The 21,095-nt window shown below is 39.1% G+C and overlaps 1 long non-coding RNA gene across 1 annotated transcript in view; it reads right to left on the bottom strand.

Annotated features, from left to right (window-relative positions):
• Positions 1 to 2,306: 2,306 nt before the first annotated feature.
• The window catches only part of LOC121014710 (uncharacterized), a 30,917-nt gene continuing 12,128 nt past the window's right edge, over positions 2,307 to 21,095 (bottom strand). The window contains exons 2-4 of the long non-coding RNA XR_005783381.1: positions 19,741 to 19,809; positions 18,298 to 18,460; positions 2,307 to 4,503 (exon numbers count right to left, since the gene is read on the bottom strand). This is a non-coding gene — a long non-coding RNA (uncharacterized LOC121014710). The remainder of the gene's footprint in view (positions 4,504 to 18,297; positions 18,461 to 19,740; positions 19,810 to 21,095) is intronic.

The raw sequence follows: 21,095 nt of genomic DNA, 5'->3' as shown, positions 1-21,095 counted from the left end.
CCTGAGCAAGATAATTTGAAATTATATAAATGAAGCTCTGTCACCTTTGTAAGTTACAGCGAGAGAATTGATAAGCTCATCCCCTTGTCGAGTAATCATTGTGATGTTGCTTCCCTCCCAGAAGTCTTCAGTTTTCTCTGTTGTTTTCCTCCACAGAACTATGTAGGTCTAATTAGGATTCTTTTAAAAGGAAGGGGGCGGGGGGAGTCTGCTAACAGCATCACCTCATTTGCAGTTTGGAGGAAAAGGCACTAATTAGAATCACAGGTATTTAAAACGTTGCAGGTAAATGTGAACACACCATTATTACTAAGTTAGTCAGAAGAATGACTTTTAGATTGTCCAGTGTTTTCGAGTTGTTCTGCTTTTTAAGTTAGACCTTCAATACTATCACTGAAGGCCAGCCTAATGAGAAATGGATTCTCTTTACTTTAGGATTCTACTCTTAAATATGAAATTTTAACTTGCACTTAGAGCTGATATAATTCTTAAAATAGAACATGGAAACCTTCTGTGACTACAAAATTCCAGCCTCCGTCACACAACCTGGCTGTCTCACACATTTTTTGTACAACTTTTTAAAACTGTTTCCAAATCTACTGTTGTTTCAGATAAGTCATTCAGTCTTCTATGTATGAGAGTGTTTTGCAATAAAAACCACAGAAATTCTTCTTGGCATTGACAATCATATAATTTTGAGACTCTTTTACAATCTAGAAGTGCAGATGGGTGACATCATGGTGTAAAGCAACTTTTATTGGACTCATAAGAAATGCCTTTTAAAGGATTCTTAGAAATTAGAGTTGTTAAACCAAGAAATCTTTGCAGCATTTGACCAGGAAATTGAGGAATCTCAACTTACAAGCCTTTGTCTTGAATCTGCGAAGCATGAAAAATTTTACAAGTAACATTCAGACCACAGATTTGGTTACCCTTGTGCTCTAACTATGCCTCCCTCCATGTGGCAATCTATATATGTTAATATTGGTACAAAAAATGGCAAAACATGATCTAATCCAGCTAGCCAAAGACTCCTATCCTCCTGTATTTTGCAATTAAGTTAGAATCAATATTGGCTGTTCATAAAGTCCATCTGAGACTCTCCTCAAGTCCCAGAATGTGATGTTAGGTTCAAATAGTAGAGTGAGGTAATATGAGAAAAGGATCACGTCTATATTTGGAGCCAGAAGGTGAAGTGCGCTCATCTAGACATAGAGGAAGGCAAAGAATCCAGACAGTAGGTTTTAGTTAAGGAGACAGGAATTTTAGTCAAGGAGACAGGAATCAGAATGATACTTTCATTCACAAATGTTTAATTAGTTGCTATAGCGCAGGGATCAACAAGCTATGGTTAGCTTTCTCTGAGCAGCTATTTTTGTAAATAAAGTTTTATTGGAACACAGCCTTGCCCAATCGTTTGTGCTTTGTTTGTGGCTGCTTTCACACTCCGTTTAGCAAAGTTGAAGAGTTGCAACAGCGATCATATGGCCCATAAAGCTGAAAATACTTACTGGCTGGCCCCTTCCAGAAGTTTGCTGATCACAGCTGTGGAAGATTTTGCTAGGATACCAAAGCATTATTTAGTCAGGACAACTAAGAAAAGTGGTCACTTACCACCATGCCAATCACTACCTTTAATTCACATGTCATTTTACAACTGTCCAAGTGCTTTCATATTTATTATCTCACTTGATTGTTACAATAAACAGCAGGTACCACGACGCCTTCTTCAAGGTGATTTGGCCTTGGAGGGTAAAGTGTCTTCTCTGTGGTTACAGAACAAATTGGGGTATCTACTCCTAGGAGTATGCACAAGATGAGTTTAGAAGGCAGACGGATGTTACCAACTTCTCTCCTTGACACCTGGCCAGAAAGCAAGATCAGGAGGCAGGGATGGAAAGGGCCAAGAGGCCTGGGAGACGCTGAGGCTTAGCCACCTGTACTCCTCAGGAGGATAATGGTACCATTGTCAAGCTCTTTCACTGACATCCATGGCTTGTGGGTTCCATGTGCAAATGCTCGCTCACACCCTCCAGACTGCCAATCTCTCCATCTGCTCCCCAACACGGGATGTTGTGGTTCTAGGTTGGAATGGCTTGGGGCGCCTGGGTGGCGCAGTCGGTTAAGCATCCGACTTCAGCCAGGTCACGATCTCGCGGTCCGTGAGTTCGAGCCCCGTGTCGGGCTCTGGGCTGATGGCTCGGAGCCTGGAGCCTGCTTCCGATTCTGTGTCTCCCTCTCTCTCTGCCCCTCCCCCGTTCATGCTCTGTCTCTCTCTGTCCCAAAAATAAATAAACGTTGGAATGGCTTGATCCCCATGACACTAAACTCAGACACGCCTCCTGTCCCCGGCTCTTGTAGGTGTAGGGTTGCGGTGCAGTGGGGGTCTGGCACATGACACCTGAGAGGCAGAAGCACTTTTCCCAGGTACCTCTGTGACTGAACGATCACTGAATATTCACACTCAGTGCCTAATGTGGATTTACAGCCAGACTTTTTGATTTCTGGAGAAGAGAGCAAACCCTGGGGACAGATTAGCTGAGTTCAAATCCCAGATTCAGTATGAACTATAAGTGAGATCTTGGGCGAGCTTCTAGGCCAGTGAGTACTTCAGTTTATTCATCTGTAAAATGGGATAATAATAGTACCTGTACCTACTTCTCAGGGTAACTGTGAGGGATAAATGACTTAGCACAGTCTGGGTTTATAATAAATACACAGTAACTGTTAAGCATTGCTATTAACCATCATCACTGTCTCAAGGAGAGCTGGGGCCCTGCAGCAGCCTATAGATTTTTGTCTACGGTGGCACCTTTCTTGTCCTTAGTGTACGTGTTGCCTTTACATCCTCAGTTGCATGTCAGTTGTCATCTGCGTCTTTTCAGTCACCTAAAGGCTATCCTGCAGGTTGGAAAGCAGATAAAACTTAGGAAAAACCACCACCCAACTGCAGCACCAAGGTGCACCGGGAATACACCATCATTCCAGCTTCTGAGACAGAGTGTGGCTGACTGTAGGTCTGTGGAAGGACAGGGTAAAGAAACTCACATTCCTTGAGTGCTATCACGTGCCAGACAAGGTGCGGAGCTGTCACATGTTGATGAGAAAAAAACTTGCCCAAGGCTGAGCCCAATTTAGAAGTTAGAAGTAACTTCATGTCCAATTGATTCCAAAATTTTATACTCTTTCCAGAGCATAATTCTGCCTCTGATAAAGTGCTAAGTAGCTGTGCATTTATCAACTATAAATGGGGAATGGCATGGTATTTACACTTGGAGTGGAGTCGGATGATCACATATTCACAGAACCTTTTTATAGTTCAGAGAGAGCTGGTGAGACTCTCCCTAAGGGAACACAGAATAATTGAGGTTGGAAACAGCTTAACCTCAAGTCATAAAAATCACTGACAGGGGAAACTAAGAGGAAACTGGTTACCCTTGGTGGGGAAGGGGTTGTGGGCTCCCGGTACGGGCTATGTGTTCAGTTGGTCGAAGCAATATTTTCAGCCTAAAAAAATATTACCCCTTGAACACACTTTATTTTTATATCACTGTTGGTCTTCTAGAAAGCCTGGTAATAACAAGTATTTATTCGTTGATTAGAATAAAGTCTAAGCTCTTTAAAAAGCAAAATAATTTCTCTCTCTTCCCCCGGCGCCCCTCCTCGCCACATACGCGTGCACGCAACTCACACAACATACACACACGTCCAATGTCACAAGGACACACGACACTTCTTATCAATCAGTAAGTACCCCACAGCAGCCCAAACGGGTATGGAAATTCTATTCTTCTGTTTCCTTCTTTTCCATGGTGCTATGCATGTTCTATAAACAGCAGGAGAAGTAATTATGTAGGTGGGCATTCGTTACACGGTCAACTTTTGGAATATAATATAGGAATGTGCTAAGGCGAGGAAATATTTGCTTGAACTAATGCCTGGAAACCGAATGTGGTATGCACTTCATAGTAATATAAACCGCACATCTGGATCATTTCTGTATACTGTACCTGAGTGGGTGGGGTAATATTTACATTCATTTTCCACTTCTAGGCTGTCCGTCCGGTGTCTCGTCTGTGCATGCCAGGAAGTTCCGTGTGTGTGTGTGTGTGTGTGTGTGTGTGTGTGTGTGTTCTGCATTTCATATTCCAGCATCTGCCGTTCACTCTGAGTTGGAGCATTTACCATCGCAAAACTGTCACCAGGGTCTCTGAAACACACATTTACATTCCACAGGTCTAGTAAATGGGCTGTGTGGCTGCACGATGCCTTTTGTTCAAAAGAAATCCAAGTGGCAGCCCGGCACTTCCCATCCAACTGCACTTTAGGCTGTAACTGTGGCAGCTGGAACGTGAAGCTCAGAGGAATAGAATCCGCTGCCCCAGCAGGTAACATTCTGGGGTTGGTTCCTTTTATTGTTGTTTTTGCTGCTGTTTAAAATGTCCAGACCTTCTCGCTTGGCCAGACCTTTCTTTGCCAACGCAGCTTCCAAGCTGCCATCACCTAGAAGGGACGATTTGAACAGCAAACAGAAAAAAATCAGTGTAGGTGAGACGATTTTGAGAGCTGGAAGTGAAGGGAATTTGGTCAAACAGCAGCAGGTGCAAACGGCAGCCGCTCCTGCTCAGTGGAAGGCTTCTCCACACAAAGGTAATGTTTTAAATCGGCTGCTTTTGTCAGCTTGTGCTTAGAAACTTCTTTCTTAATAATACTGCCAGACAACTTAAACGAAGGAGACTTTTAATGGTTTCAAAAACTTGCCCCTTTGTGTGAGTGTGACATTTTCTAAAATCCTCCAGGGTGTTGCTAAAATAACTAGTAATTAGGAAGATGGAGGTAATAGAACTTTCCTTCATTAATTAAGGACGGATAAAAGAAAAACTGAGTGTTTTCACTTCTTTTTGAGGATGACAGACTTTATTCCTGGTTGATTCACAGTTTCTCGTAATCCAGTTATATTCATATGAAGTTTCTTTTTTATTCCTCGTATATATGGGAAGAAACGAAAAGAAAGAAGGGACAGGTCCTAAAACCACATCATCACTGGCCAAAGAGTTTTTGCATGCTTAATATTTTGCAGTCTCTTTTAAAAATGAATTTATTTCTGAAATGATAATCTAATGACATGATTCCCTGCCAAGCATGACAAAGATCTCTGCTACCATTGTCACCTGGAGCATTTAAGTGAGCAAGGATATCGTTGAATGCGTGACCTGGAATTGAGAAATGTGGTAACCAAATCAAACTATTATTTTAGGGTACATATTCACAGAAAGCATGAAACCACCGCTTAAAATACAATAACAATTTTCTCCATTATACCAAGAACTACATATTAAACCACTAAGCAATATTTATAATAGTTATTTTTTTAAATTACATTTTGAGCTATCACAAAGGTAATTTTTGACACTGTGATTTTAAGGTAAAATAAAAAATGGTTTTAATATTCTCATTCTTATCATTGGAAGTTTTTATTTTATAGAACAAAATAAGTTCATACCACATTATAATTTTAATCCTGATCACTCTTCTGTTAAAAACTATTACAAATGAATATCCAGTAATACATTTTTGCACCATGTACTGCTTCAAAGATGCAAATTTCTGTCTGGAAAATTTTAATTTTTTTCTTAACTTGGTTTATTATTACTTTAGCCATGTCTATGAAATGCTTGTACAGTAAGTATTTTATTGACCGAAATACTTCATTGAAGACACATATAGTGAACACTGAAGGACTTTGGAAGTATTGATGAAAGTTGCTGAATAGAGTGAATTTTGGCTGCTTAAAGGGAGATTTCTCTTTGATGTTATATATAATATGCGTTAAAGTCTAAAAAAATTTCTTCTAAAAAAGGAATTTTACCCACCTCAACTTGAAAAGTATCCAGACATTTAATGGTTACATATCTGTGTCTAAGTAAGGTATGCCCAGGGAGGGAATTTTTATACAAACAATCTAAGACTAGATGCTATTCCAAAGATTTTTCAAAATATCTTCTTTTGGTAACCTGTGAGGATATCTTTGAATAAACTTAGTGTATGAAAATAGTTTTTCTTTGATAATCTATTTGTTTTGGGGGTTACTTAAAAGTCACTTGAAAGCAAGGGTGATTATTGAGTTGCAAGGTCAGTATAGATAATGCATCTTTTTGTAAAACACAAACGAACGAGCAAACAAACAAAACACTGGGAGTAGATTATAAAATAACAAGGTGGTGTTTCCTGTGCATCACTCTGAGAGGATTCAGGCTGTCCCAAAGGAGAGTTCTACCACAAGAGTTTTGAAATTGGCAACAGGACTACATCATTTTGAAAGACAACATTCATCAGAATATGTCTTTTATTTCATTAACATTTTAAATATTTTTTTAAGTAGGCTTCATGCCCAGTGTGGAGCCCAGTTCAGGGCTTGAACTCACAACCCTGAGATCAAGACCTGAGCTGAAGTCAAGAGTCAGATGCTTAACTGACTGAGTCATTCAGGCACCCCTTATATATTTATTTTTTACTCAGAATTCTTTTTTTCATAGCCACACATCATATCACATAGTACCAATAGAAACCTTTCATTGTTGGAGAACAGGACTAAGACTCTATAGTATAGCTGTGTATTGTGTTAGGCTTTTACTTAAAGTGGTTGTCATTAAGATCAAGAAACCCAATCAACAGTCTCGCCATCTAAGGTTCGTATTGAGTTTGTGTAGGTTCTAGCCCATCACATTAAGATCTCAGTGTTAGTTCTTTAGAATGCTTATTTCATTGGGTCCACAGGGTTTACTTTAGTCTGTATAGTTTCTCATGTATCTGACTCTCATTCCCTACCCACCCCCCTTGTGTAATTTGTTTATTGGAGAAGTATATTCTGGTACATTTCATTTATTTTTTGACATTTGTCTCTTTAGTTGATTTCCTAAATTAATGCAGTGACATTCGCTTCACCACTTTTCCATGTTGCCCCCCTCTTAAAATTTATCAACTGTACTTTTGTTTCCATACGAAAAAGGTTAATAGTAGTTATTTTTTTGGTTAACACAGTTCAGTCTTCCATGGTTTATCTACAGGTTAATTCTGTAAGTTGAAAATCAATAAAGACTGTAACTAATGAGACCTCATATTTTTATTGCTAAGCCAAAGAAGTGTGCTATAACCATTTATCTTGTAGTCTGTCCTTCCTCAGTGCTTCAGATTCTCCCAAGGATGGTATAGATATGACCACATTCCCAGAACTCCCTTTTCTTCCTGGTGCTTCTGTTCGTATCCCTCAATCCTTCTGCCCTACTCTTTCCTGACTGATTTGTACAACACTTGGACAGGTCTCTCTTAGATTATTTCTTTTTTTTAATGCTTATTTATTTATTTATTTGAGAGAGAGAGATTGAGAGAGAGAGAGAGAGCATGAGCAGGGGAGGAGCAGAGGGTGAAGGAGACACAGAATCCAAAGCAGGCTCCGCACCATCAGTGCAGAACCCCATGCAGGGCTTGAACTCATGAACCGTGAGATCATGACCTGAGCTGATGTTGGGAGCTTAACCGACCAAGCCACCCAGGTGCCCCTCTCAGATTCCTTCTCCATTTGCCTGAAGCAAATCTTCCTAAGGAAAGCAAGGTTGAAAATAAATTTTCTGAGTTTTTACATGTCCAACAAATATCTGGACTCTCTTTTCACATCTCAGTGATAGTTGGGACAAGCATTATTTTTAGACAGAAAATAATTTCCCCTCATAACTTTAAAGGCCTTTCTCCATTACCTTTTGGGATCTAGAAGTGTTGAGGAGAAGTCCCATGTTGTTAACATGTTCACACATTCCTTTGTAGGTGACTTTCTCTCTCTCTTGAAGTTTTGTGGATATTCATCTCATCCTTGATGTTCTGAAATTTCACTGATGTATCTTAAAGTGTGAGCCTTTCCCATTTATCTTGACTGAATACTTTGATGGGCTCTTTCAATTTAAAGAATCAATGGGCTTCAGTCTTGTGAATTCTTTTTGTTAATTCTTTGATAATTTCTTCTTCTGTATTCGCTCTGATTTTCTCGCTACAGTGTTCCTCGGAGTTGGCTTTCAAATCTACTACATCAGTTTTCTGATCCTATCTTTTCTTTATTTTTGTTAGCCGTCTTTTTATGTTATCTAGATTTTCTTGACCTTGTCTTCCAACTCTTCTGTCTAATTTTGATCATCCACGTATTTTTAATTTCCAAGAAGCTTTCCTTACTCTGATTATTTTGATACCAAAATACATGGTATTATATTCTGTCTATAAGCAATATATCTTTGTGCTTTCTTTGCCTCTAGTTCACAGCACCATATACTCATGTTTAAAGATGCAGCCACATCCCTGTAATATTGGTATGCTTTCCGTTCTGAGCCAATGGTCTAAATTGGACCTTAGAACCAAAGACACTGGTAATCAATAAGCTTTAGGATAGCAGCATTCATATCTAATTCTCACCCATGAAGAACTCTCTTCATGATGACATCCCAACAAATGAAAGGTGAATGTTGGTGTTATGTGTTGATATGTGCCAACAGTTTTATTCAGGATGAGGCTATAAGTCAACAGTTGAGAATGTGGCCTTTCTTGCTGAGTGTTCTGTATTCTTCTGAATTCTGTTTCAGGTATATTTCCTCAACATCATTTTGTCCTGATTTTATGTATTTATTTATTTTGTATTTATTTATGTATTATGTATGGATTATTTTAGTTGGCCTCTTAACTGTTGTTCTAAATTTTTAAAAAGCATTTTTTTTAGGATGTGTACATGAACATTGACCACTAGCTTAGTTTGCAAATATAGTTTCCATATATTATGTGTTTGTAAGGTGATGATATCTGAGCTCTAACAAGCTCTTCTTATATGCCCAGCACACTTCTGAGCACCTTATGAATGTACTGTCTTGTATAATCCTCATGGCAATCCTATGACGTAGTACTATCACTATCCCTATTTTACATGAGAAAACTCACACAGGGAGCTTCAGTTATTTTCCCAACATCATGCAGACAGGAAAAGGTGGAACCAGAATTCTAGTTCTGGAAGTTTGGACTCCCGAACTGGCATGCTTCACTTGCTACAACACCTTTTTATAAAGAAAAACAATTTGTCTATCCAAAAAGTTAATATAATTAAAACCTTGTGATTGGACAGTCTGGTCCCTAAAAAAAAAAAAAAAACTGGTGATATTCTGTAGTTCAGAGCATGCTCTTCTGGTTTCAGCCTCTTTATTTGTTGCCCTAGATTTCTGTTTCTTAGACAAAAGAAAAGGGAAGCGAACAGATTTCAGTGAATAAATGTATCACAATACTGTAAATATTTTTGTCATGTTTATAAACTAAAGGATACATTGAAAATAGGACCTTGCAGTTCCAATATGTACACTCACTCCTACAGACTTGAGCGTGCCTGTGCACACACACACACACACACAATTCTCTGCATATAATTCGAGAAAGGCTCTTCCATTACACGTGACCTGGTGGTCCAAGTACAAGCCTGTAGGCCAAAAATCACTCAAGTCTAATTCTTTTCTGACACAAGCTCCCTCTGTGGCCTTGAGCAAGGCCATTATCCTTCTTGACTGAGTTTCATTAACCATTAAAGAATAATAATACGTGGTTTATGGGGGACGTAGTGGTGAGGATTGATGACTTAATGTCTGTCTAGTGCTTTCAAGAGCACATGTACTGTGTGCACGCTCTGACTTCAGCACAGTGGGGTCTGTATTTATCTTCAGTTGCTGTGGAAGGTAAAAACTTACTCTCTCACAATATCACCCATGTACCTAGACCAGGGAAACTGCAATAAACCCCTGACCGCATGCTCTGAGCTATTCTTTATGCACAAATGTAATCTCACATGCACCTGATTGCCATCCCAGGTGTTGATTGAGATTGTCTGTGGATACCTGGAACTCAGTTGTTCCTGTCTATAAGTAGAGAATATTAATAACTGGAGCACAAAAAATATGTTTTCTCTCTAGGAGGCTCAGATTCATTCTGGATGCTACTGATGAGCGCAGGGACATTAGGCCCTTGCACAGTGAGGTAGTGTGGAAGGTGATTGTGCCTATGGGTAGGCGGTGCCTGTGAGAGGTACACTCACTATACTGCTTTTCCTTGTAAAAAACTGATGATACCAGGGAATAGTCAATACCCACTGGTGGGGCCTTCACTTTTGTCTAGTATTTTCCAGAAGCAGCAGTGGGTTTGTACAGATCGTGTACATTCCTGTATCTGACTGCCCTTTGTGACCAATCCATTCATTTTTGAGGAGAGCTAAGGTCAAGGGCATAGTATTTCTTCAACATAAAAGTGGTAGATTATGCTTACAGTTATTAAGTTCATGGTTTTGGCTCCTCGTTGACACCAGGTATTCCAGAGTCACGCATACACATCTGTATAGGCCAATAAGTTTCTCTCCATCCTATTACTAAAAGTCACATGGCTTACCCTGGACATTTGTTTTACAAAGAAAAACAAAACATATTTCTTTATCCATTCATCAGTTGATGGACATTTAGGCTCTTTCCGTAATTTGGCTATTGTTGAAAGTGCTTCTATCAACATTGGGGTGCAAGTGCCCCTATGCCTCAGCACTCCTGTATCCCTTAAGAAGATGTGGTTTATATATACAATGGAATACTACTTGTCAATGAGAAAGAATGAAATCTGGCCATTTGTAGCAACGTGGCTGGAATTGGAGAGTATTTTGCTAAGTGAAATAAGTCAGGCAGAGATATGTTTTCACTCATATGTGGATACCATATGTTTCACTCATATGTGGATCCTGAGAAACTTAACCGAAGACCATGGGGGAGGGGAGGGGAGGGGAAGAAAGTTATAGAGAGGGAAGGAGACAAACCATAAGAGACTCTTAAATACTGAGAACAAACTGAGGGCTGAAGGGGGGTGGGGGAGAGGGGAAAGTGGGTGATGGGCATTGAGGAGGGCACTTGTTGGGATGAGCACTGGGTGTTGTATGGAAACCAATTTGACAGTAAATTATATTAAACAAACATACTTAATGCTGCTTACCAGTATTTAATGGGAAATTTCCTCCAACTACATATGGTCTAAGCTAGGTATGAGTATTGAAAATTAACATTTACTTCTAGAGTTCTCCTTCTTTTCCTTTATTAATTTTATGTATATTTGTCTTGTACCTAGTAATAGATGAGAAATAAGAAATATAAGTAACAGGTATTCTCATATTTCTCATATTGCTTACATGATTCTGTTAAAAATCAATGTGTTGGGGATCCTGGGTGGCTCAGTTGGTTAAGCTTCCGACTTCAGCTCAGGTCGTGATCTCACGGTTTGTGAGTTCAAGCCCTGCACTGGACTCTGTGCTGAGAGCTTAGAGCCTGAGCCTGCTTCAGATTCTGTCTCTCTCTCTCTCTCTCTCTCTCTCTCTCTCTCTCTCTCTCTATGTTCCTCCCCTACTCATGCTCTGTCTCTCTTCTTCAAAAATAAATAAATATTAAAAAAATTAAAAAAAAATCAATGTGTTGGAAAAGGAGTATGAAAGCACCTCTTTAAATTAATCTGGGGTTTTCTCTGAACTAATCTCTGTATTTTCAGTTACTTTGACATAGTCCACTTAGCCTGGAGAGGTCAATAACTCACAAATCTGATCAAAAATTAAATGCATGTGCATCAGAAAAGCCTGGACCACTAAGGAAAAATAATTCACAGTCTTAGAATTTTATAGAATAAAAATTTAAAGGCCATCTAATTTATCTGTCTCTTTTGATATATATGGAAAAAGTCTAGTTACTTCTTTTGATCAAGACTAAAGGTATGCAGTTTTGAGCCAATGTCTTCTAACTTGGTGCTTTTTATCCTCTCATATATCTTTTTTTTTTTTAACATGTATTCTGGGGCGCCTGGGTGGCTCAGTTGGTTAAGTGTCCGACTTCAGCTCAGGTCATGATTTCACGGCTTGTGAGTTTGAGCCCCGTGTCAGGCTCTATGCTGACAGCTTAGAGCCTGGAGCCTTCTTCATGTTCTATGTCTCCCTCTCTCTCTGCCCCTTCCCCGCTCACGCTGTCTCTCTCTGTGTCTCAAAAATGAAATAAAACATTAAAATTTTTTTAAAAAATAAAACATGTATTCATTTTTGAGAGACAGTAAGTGGGGGAGGGGCAGAGAGAGAGGGAAACACAGAATCTGAAGCAGGGTCCAGTCTCTGAGCTGTCAGCACAGAACCTGAGGCGGGGCTGGAACTCATGGCCCATGAGATCATGACCTGAGCTGAAGTTGGACACAACCGACTGAGCCACCCAGGCGCCCCATTCCTTTCACATACCTTAAGCAGAAAGGCACAAACTGCTAGAACACCTTCAGGTTTCCCTTCAAATGTTCACTTCCTTGACATGGGTTCCTATGACCTCTGATACACAGCACAGCATCCCTTGTATTGTGCTACCTACACTCTTATTGCTCTGTTGTTGCTTGCTGATTCCAAGTTCAAGATGACTGGGCATTGAGTAGTGTGGTCACAAATCACTGGTTGTGCTGGTTCTTTGTCAGATTTTATCTATGTAACTAAATTACAATCAGGGCTCCTTTAATGCTGAAAAGTTGCAAATGTGCCTGGTGTTATGTTTCTAACACAGTGTTGCTTTTGGTTGCTTATCTTAATGGGCCTGATACAGGAATAGATTTCTTAGCTCAGTAAAGTTTTAAAAAATCATAAGATGTTTTTTCTGTTTCTCCTTTAGCTAGACTGAAAGCTAAAGTAAGACACTTTATTTGTACAAATATTTTTTTCTAAAGTTTGTGTTATTCAGTGCCTTCCAAAATTGACATCTGTGTGCCAATGAAAAGTTCCCTCTATAAAGAGCTTAAGAGATTGTATATGATCACAAATGAGGGATTTTGCCAACCTTACGAGAATATTTTACTGCCTGAACTACTTAAACTTTCATTCCCATACTTGGATTTTCACTTTGCTGTGTAGCTGTTTCCAACTTTACGTTTTCAAGTATAATGAGCTTCCTTATCTTCAAAATACTATATTATTGGATTGTTTACAATGATCAGGACCATTTGAAAACTAATCAGAATGAGTATCAGTGAACAAGTATGTGCTTACTTTTTTATTTGGGGATATTATCAACATTCTCCCAAGCAAACAAATCATGTCCATATATCATTACAGGCTGTATATGTTCTAAACAATAGTTTCATTGGTCTTGCCCATTTAGGAGCAAACTACCATGAGCCTCTACCTGTCTGGCTGCCTAGAAGGCTACTTACCTCTTTTATAATCACATCATACCAACCTCTTAACTCATGGCCAGATAAGGACAGGATAAGTGTCTGGGAATTTGAAAATCTAGACAAAAGAAAAACGTTTTTCTTAATGATGCTGTTGTGCCAGGTTAACTATTATGGCTTCTTGAGTTAATGATCTCTAGGGTCTTAAATTAAGTCAAAAACTCTACCTCTGTGGTTTTGTCCCCTTTCTGCAAGGGTAAAAAAATCTCAGATGGGTTCAGATTAATTTTATTTTCCATGTTTCCAACATGTACAATGACATTACCGAAATAAACTAGAGAACAACACAAATAGGTGAAGAATCCTCTCATAAACAAGAAACATCAGTTGAATATAATCTGTCAAGGGTACAGATTCTTTTTGTTGTTATGTTTTATAACAATTCATGCTTATAAATACAGTACACAAGCTAGACTTTCAAGGAAATTCAGCTTTAAACACTTATTTATTCAGACTACAGAATGTCATATCTACATCTGACAGCTTATCATATGTATTATGAATATACATATTATACTGGTATTTTGATCATTTGTATATTCATTATTTTTAAATTCATAAACTTAAGAAGTTACATTTGAATATAAATTAAACATACATTAGATTGACTTTTTTGAGCCAATATTTTAATACTTGATCCTGGAGATTAGGTTGTTTTCCTGAAAATGTAATTGGTACCATGACTATGCTGACCACCCCACCCATCCCCCAAAAACTCATTGACCATCTACTATGTATCTGTCATTGTGCTAAATATTAAAAAGTTAAAAAAAAAAGTTAAGTAAAACATGGTCCTTGTCCTTGAGGAAGATTTTGCAATGGGTGGGATATCCAGGTTATCTGGATATCTAAATATAATTTTCCTAATGCTTTATATACAAACTTGTGCATGGAAGAGGCAGAGCAGGGGGCACCTGGGTGGCTCAGTTGGTTAAAGCATCTGACTTCGGCTCAGGGCATGATCTCCCGGTTCGTGAGTTTGAGCCCCACATAGGACTGTGTGCTGGCAGCTCAGAGCCTGGAGCCTGTTTCAGATTGTGTGTCTCCCTCTCTCTCTGCTCCTCCCTGGCTCTCCCTATCTCTCTATCAAAAATAAATAAACATTAAAAAAAATTTAAAAGAAGAAAAAGCAGAGCAGGTTATTTGCCCCAAGTAATGAAAGTTTACCAGATTGAGGGGCAGGGGAGGAAACATGCCTTGTTGTGTTTAGGAAATGACAAAGTAGAGCAGATGGAATAAAAAAAAGCTGGTGAAAAAAGCGGAAGTGGGGAGAGGTCTATTAGTAATGATTTGAAAAGAGAAAAAGGTTTTCATTTTTTCATTCCTTCAACAAATATTTATTGGGCCCCTACTATGTGTCAGGTGTTGTTCTAGGCTCTGAGCAAGTGGAAGCAAGTACTAGGCTCTAATCAACCATGGTTATGAAGGCTGTGGGTCGATGAGGTTTACCCATTCATGTGGGCTCTAAAACAAAAATTAAACAAGGAAAAGTGATACCAAGTAATGGGAAGCAAGGCAGGAGCAGGTTCTGGGATTTGAGAAAGTTGAAAGGCCTGTTTGTGATGGTGCATGTGGTCCAGCTATGAAGAATTCAAGAGACAATGTCAGATAGGAAATTAAAAATGGGGGTCTGCAGATTAAGTCAAGGCGGAGGCTACCAAGAACAAGTAGGTCACCAGTTATAAATGCTATTTAAAGCCATGGGACTGGACGAAATCACAGGGTATAGAAAAGAGAATTGGCCCATGTCTAAGAAGCCTGGGGCACTGCAACATTCAAGGGTCAAAGTGGGAGCAGAGGGAGGGGCAAAATATTAAGGTACAAATATATCAACTTAGAACTTTCCTTTAGAACTGCAGGCCAGAGTATTCTCAACATTGCCTACCAACAGAAACAAATATATTCATGCCCCTTCTGTAGTTGCAAACAAAATACTCCAAGTATGATTTTTTTTTAAGTTTTATATTTAAAATGATGCAAGTCTGGTAATCTAGCCCATAACATACTATTTATTTAATATAACATGGCATATAACTGAATTATCATCAAAATTAAAATGTTTCCTACCATGTTTAATGGGAGCTTCAGGTATCCACAAAACCCTATCACGTTTCACTGGGGGCAACTCTTCTGACTCCAGTTGAAGAAGAAAGTCTCAGAAATGGGAACTATTTGGAAGCATTCAACATCCTTCTGTTCTTATTTGTAATTTAATATTTGCATCACATAGCTATTTTTTATAGTTTGTTAGTGTTTGTTTGACTATCCTTCATATATCCCTGAGAAGGGAGTTTTCTGGTTTTGATTAAGAACTTTCTCAGGAGGTGAGGACTAATTTGTTACTTCGATTTCTAACACAACATAATGTGAATTTTTTATGATGAAACTTCTATTTACATTCTTAGAGATTCATGAAGAAGCATCTTGAATATTTAAAGATAATACACTAGGAGAACCTCAAATCTATTCTATTTGTGCCCTTTTATTTTTTGTGTGTGCCCTGTTTATTAAAGTTATTTCACAAGGATTTTTAAGTAGCTATAACCAGAAGAATCGTCAACAAATAATACTGGGAAAGTACCTAATAGATATTCAGAGAACACCCTCCCAGGAGACCAAAGCAAAAAAAAAAAAAAAAAAAAAAAAACACTAGAGTTTTAAAAATTTTATCTATCATGGGGCTCCTGGGTGGCTGAGTCGGTTAAGCATCTGACTTCGGCTCAGGTCATGGTCTCACTGTTTGTAAGTTCGAGCCCCGCGTTGGGCTCTGTGCTGACAGCTTGGAGCTCAGAGACTGCTTCAGATTCTGTGTCTCTCTCTCTCTGCCTTTCCCCCCTCTCAAAAATAAATAAACATTAACAAAATTAAAAACATATACATATATCTTTTGATTTGACAGTAAATTAAAGGAATTCCCCTGGCAAGGGGGAGGCAGAAAAAAAAAATAAGAAAGCTTCAATGCAAAGAAATAAGTGAAAATTAGAACCATCATTTGGATAGTGGTCTTTGTTAATTCCTTGTGATCTAGGGAATTTTAATAAATACGTTTAGGGGAAAAGTGACTCCTAATGCCAAGAAGAGTGGCCATCATATTAGAGCCGTCTGCAGGCAGCAAAGGTAATATATTTAGTGAATGACACAAGGAAGAATGCCTGCCCTGTAGAGGGACACCTTAGAGAAAGCTCTAGACTCAACCTCAGCTCTGCGTGGAGAAGAATAAAAGAAAGGAATATCCTGAGCATGTCTAACCTCATGTCTTCACTCACATAGTCTTGGGGCTTAAAGTCATGTTATTGTAGAATGGGGGGAAACCCAAAAGCCCCCTGTCACCCCCAAAAAAGCCAAAATAGTACTTAATCATCCTAGATTGTCAGTGTCTCTGGCTGCCTGGTGGCAGAAGATGACTGTCCTCTTAGTAAGAATGTCCTTTATAACCAGGCCTCTGAGAAGTACCACAGATAAAAGTCCAAAACGTGAGCTCACAATAAAAATTCACTATGTTGGGAAACAAGTGCCCATGACAAAAAGCCAGCAAAGGAAAAGAATCACAGAATGAGATCTACCTAAATTGCCAATATTAGAATTATTAGATTCAGAATAGGAAATAATTTTTTAAAAAAGATTCTAACAGCAGCAGCTTCTAATATTTGAACAATAGATTTTCTAGAGATGGAAACTGCAATAACTAAAGGTACAAACTCAGTGGATCTGTTAAATGGCAATGTAGATCCAATGAAGAAAGAACTGGTAAACTTTGGCAAGACAGACTTTTAAATTCCTAATAATACAGCACTGAGAAACAAAGTGATGGAAAACACAAGAGAGGTTAAAAGATATAAACAGGAGAGTGAGAGGATCCAACCTAAGTCTCATTGGATGTCCAGAAGGAAACCATGTAGACACTGGGAGAGGCATTATTTGAAAAGATAATGGCTGAGAAGATTCCAGAATTGATAAAAGGACATTAGTATCTGAAGTCAGGAAGCCTAGTGATTTCCAAGATACACTGAAAAAAAATTAAACAAAAAAACCCCACAGCTAGACATATAATAATAATAATAAAGAAGTATTCAATTTTTATGTCTGTATATATTTTTTTATTTTTATTTGAGAGAGAGAGCAGAGGAGGGGGGAAAGGGAGAGAGAGAGAGACAGACAGATAGACAGAGAGGGAGAATCTTAAGCAGGCTCCATGCTTAGCACACAGGGCTCAATCCCACGACGCTGGGATCATGACCTGAGCTGAAATCAAGAGTCGGACACTCAACCAACTGAGCCACCCAGGTGCCCCTCAATTTTTATGTCTATATGGTGGGTTATGATCAAACAGCATTTAATAGATTGGTATATAACACTTCATCAATTTTGACTTGAACTCTGTAGACATGTCTATGGATGACACATTAATATGTAAATTAGCTACCAATTCTTGTTATAATTGGGCCAAGTACATTTCAGAAGTATGTGTTTTATAGCCACATCTTGTGTCTTTAACCAACCAGAAATACAATAGTTAAAACTCTCAGTGTAAAGTTTAACAGCTATTACCTGTTTTCCCATGACGGGAGAAGGAGTAATATCTGTGCTAAATTGTTCAAGTTTTGCTGAAAATATTCAACTTACTTCCAGTTGTATCTTATCAGTTTTGAGAAAGGTTGAAGAAAAAGAATAGTTATTTGGAGAATAATATTCAAATGGACATCAGAAAATAGAATTCTAGGAGATCATTGTTTGATATTTAGAGTATATGCAATAGTCCCTTCCCCTTATCTACGGGGGATATAGTCCAAGACCCCCAGTGGATACTTGAAACCACATATAGTACCAAACCTTGTATATACTATGTTTTTTCCTATACATATACCTCTATGATAAATTTAATTTATAAATTAGTCACAGTAGGACATTAACAATAACCAATAATAAATAGAACAGTTAAAACAAGAGACCGTAATAACAGTTATGCGAATGTGGTCTCTTTTTCAAAATATCTTACCGTATTGTACTCACCCTTGTTCTTTTGATAATGCGAGATGATAAAATGCCTCCGTGATGAGATGAAGTGACATGAATGGTGTGGACTTGGTAATGTACTGGCAGACTACTGCTGACTTTCTGACAATATGTCAGAAGGAAGATCACCTGCTTCTGGACTGCAGCTGACCATGGATAACTGAAACCACAGAAAGCGAAACCACAGGAAAGGGAGAACTACCATATACGTACTACTTACGGGACTCAACAAGTATTCGTGTTGCTTACTTGACATGTAGTCTTGCTACTATTTTTAAGGATATCTCTGTAATCATTTCCTAAATAGTCAAGAAAGTAAATATTATATATATTAAAAAAAATCATTGTATATGTTAGTATGCCTACTAACTAGTATGTCTGCTAGTATGCCTAGTGAATTCTCCAGTTAAGGGGAACATTGTGCCATTGTCAAGGAAATTTGAACTTGACTTAGGTGATAATCCTTAATTACTGGAGATAATATAAAACGTGTTTCTTTTCTACGGGTGCCTGGGTGGCTCAGTCAGTTAAGCGTCTGACTTCGGCTCAGGTCATGATCTCATAGTTTGTGAGTTCAAGCCCCGCATTGGGCTCTGTGCTGACAGCTCAGAGCCTGGAGCCTATTGCCGATTCTGTGTCTCCCTCTCTCTCTCTGCCCCTCCCTGGCTTGCACTGTCTCTCTCAAAAATAAACAAAACATTAAAAAAAAAAAAACTTCTTTCTTTTCCAGTTATCTAAACAGCTAGAAAATTTAAAAACCATGCAGGTAACTATATAATCCTCTTCTCCATGACTAAATCAGGTGTGGACAAAAAACGCAAGTTTGTTTGTAAAGGCTTCCTTGGGGAAAAAGTGATAGTTTGAGAAGTCCCTCTGCACCCACTGGTTCATTTAAACATTTAAAACTTTATCCAGCTACACTTAATACACCTAAGATTGGCTCTTCTGGGGCTAGTTTTCCTCTTCCCACTTACACACAGATATTCTTTGCTCAGTGAACTCAGACAAGAGGGTTAGTATTTTTAAATCTGTCTTTAAAACTTAATATGTAATTAAGTAGATACCAAAATCAATGATTTCTGATTTTGAAGCATGTTTTAGGAAGTCTCATTTCTGCTTCATCGATCTTAGAATGCCAAGTGGTGAATGAAAACTCAAGTCCAGCCCGGTGTGGACTTACATGAGATGAAGAGTATATTTACACTGTGCTGAACACTTAACTAAATGCCATCGGTTACCAGATGACAATAAATATGAACTATAACTGCAACAATGACCCTGAAAAGGCATTATCACCCATCATTGTCAGAAAGTAGGAGAGAAATATGGCGGGTTTTAAGGAAGGAATGGGGAGTATGGCACCAAGGGAGAGAAGAGAGGTGGGGAAAATATATTTGGAAAATGACAAAAATAATAGAATATCACTGTTTATTATTTCACCATCTTTTAAGTCAGTATACAGAATCCTTGATTATGCAGTACTTCCTCAGCATTTTTTAATGGATGTTACTGAAAAACAGAAAGGGAAAATGTTTATCATATCTTAATAAAAACCCAGTTCCAGAGGAGACATATCTTCCAAAGCACAAATTTAGTGCAGACATTTTAAATGGAAGCTTTATCGGTCAATCAGGAGAGAAGAAATGAATATTGTTCTTTCCTAAATTTATTTTGAAGGTAAACATAAAAATAATCACATGATCAGTTGGGTGCTACTCTTTAGAAGCTTAAACTCAGGTTCTCAATTATGTTCTGCCTTTATAGGATCCATGGAAGGGATGCCTGACAAATGTGGTCAAATCGCTTCAAGGGCCATTATATCAATGACAAGGGTCATTATTGAGCGGCCGCAGAAGCTCTGAGCCACTTTGCCTCAGAAGCCCAAAGCATGGATAACCTGGCAAGACTTGGGGGACTGTTGAGTGGGGAGTGAGTGACACAATCAAATTTACACTACCGAGGTAATTTTGGAAGCAGTTTGAAGAAATGGAGATAGAGATTGAGAACACAGGCAGAGAGGAAGTGAACCTAAGAAAGAGGGACAGAATCCCATCAGAAAGAAGAGTGTTCTTCAAAGGCTTGGCAACCTTAGGCACACAAAATCAGGCACTGTATAGATGTTCAGCAGGGGCCTGAATTAAGGAATGAGATGTAGGGTGTAAGAAGGGAAATCTAAAGAAAGCCTAGTTGATGACTTTGGATGATGGGATGCGGGAGGTGTCTTCCCCGGGCCCACCAAGTGAGTGGTGAGCCATCTGTGCAGCCGCTGTGGAACAGGAAGTACCTAGCAGCTGTGGAGGAAGTACTAGAAATAGGGCTTACTGAGCTTGAGGTGTCTGAGGAGCACTCGAGTAGACAGATGTCCAGGAGCCAGGTGAATATATGGAGCTGAAATGCGAGGGAGCCATCAGCTTATTTGAGCTTCGGATGTGGATAAAACCGCCCTGAAAACATGTCAAAGGCTGGGGACTGGAGGCTGGGGATTTGAGACGGTCTTATTCTGGCCGCCACACTTTGGAAGAGGCAGTGATAAACTGCAGCAACCTTGCGATATGGGAAATGGGTGGGAGGACAGGAGAACGGAGAGGGGGAGGCCACCCCAACGTGAGTGTGTTGCATAAAGGCTTGGGCTCCCCCACTACCGGGGCAGAGCTGGGGCCAACCGCGGCAAGTTAGTGGCAGGTGCTTTGCGCTTCATAGGAAGGAGGCCAACTGAGTAACCGACCACCACAAGCTGACTGCCTGACCAAGCAGTGAGCTTCGGATCCATCCGCCAAATGGGGGGGGGGGGGGGG

This window comes from Herpailurus yagouaroundi, unplaced genomic scaffold, assembly GCF_014898765.1.
Source record: "Herpailurus yagouaroundi ecotype Mexico unplaced genomic scaffold, PumYag 203, whole genome shotgun sequence".
Classification (NCBI taxonomy): Eukaryota; Metazoa; Chordata; class Mammalia; order Carnivora; family Felidae; genus Herpailurus; species Herpailurus yagouaroundi.
Note: the sequence above shows the minus strand (reverse complement) of the source record. Positions and strands in the feature narration are given on the sequence as shown.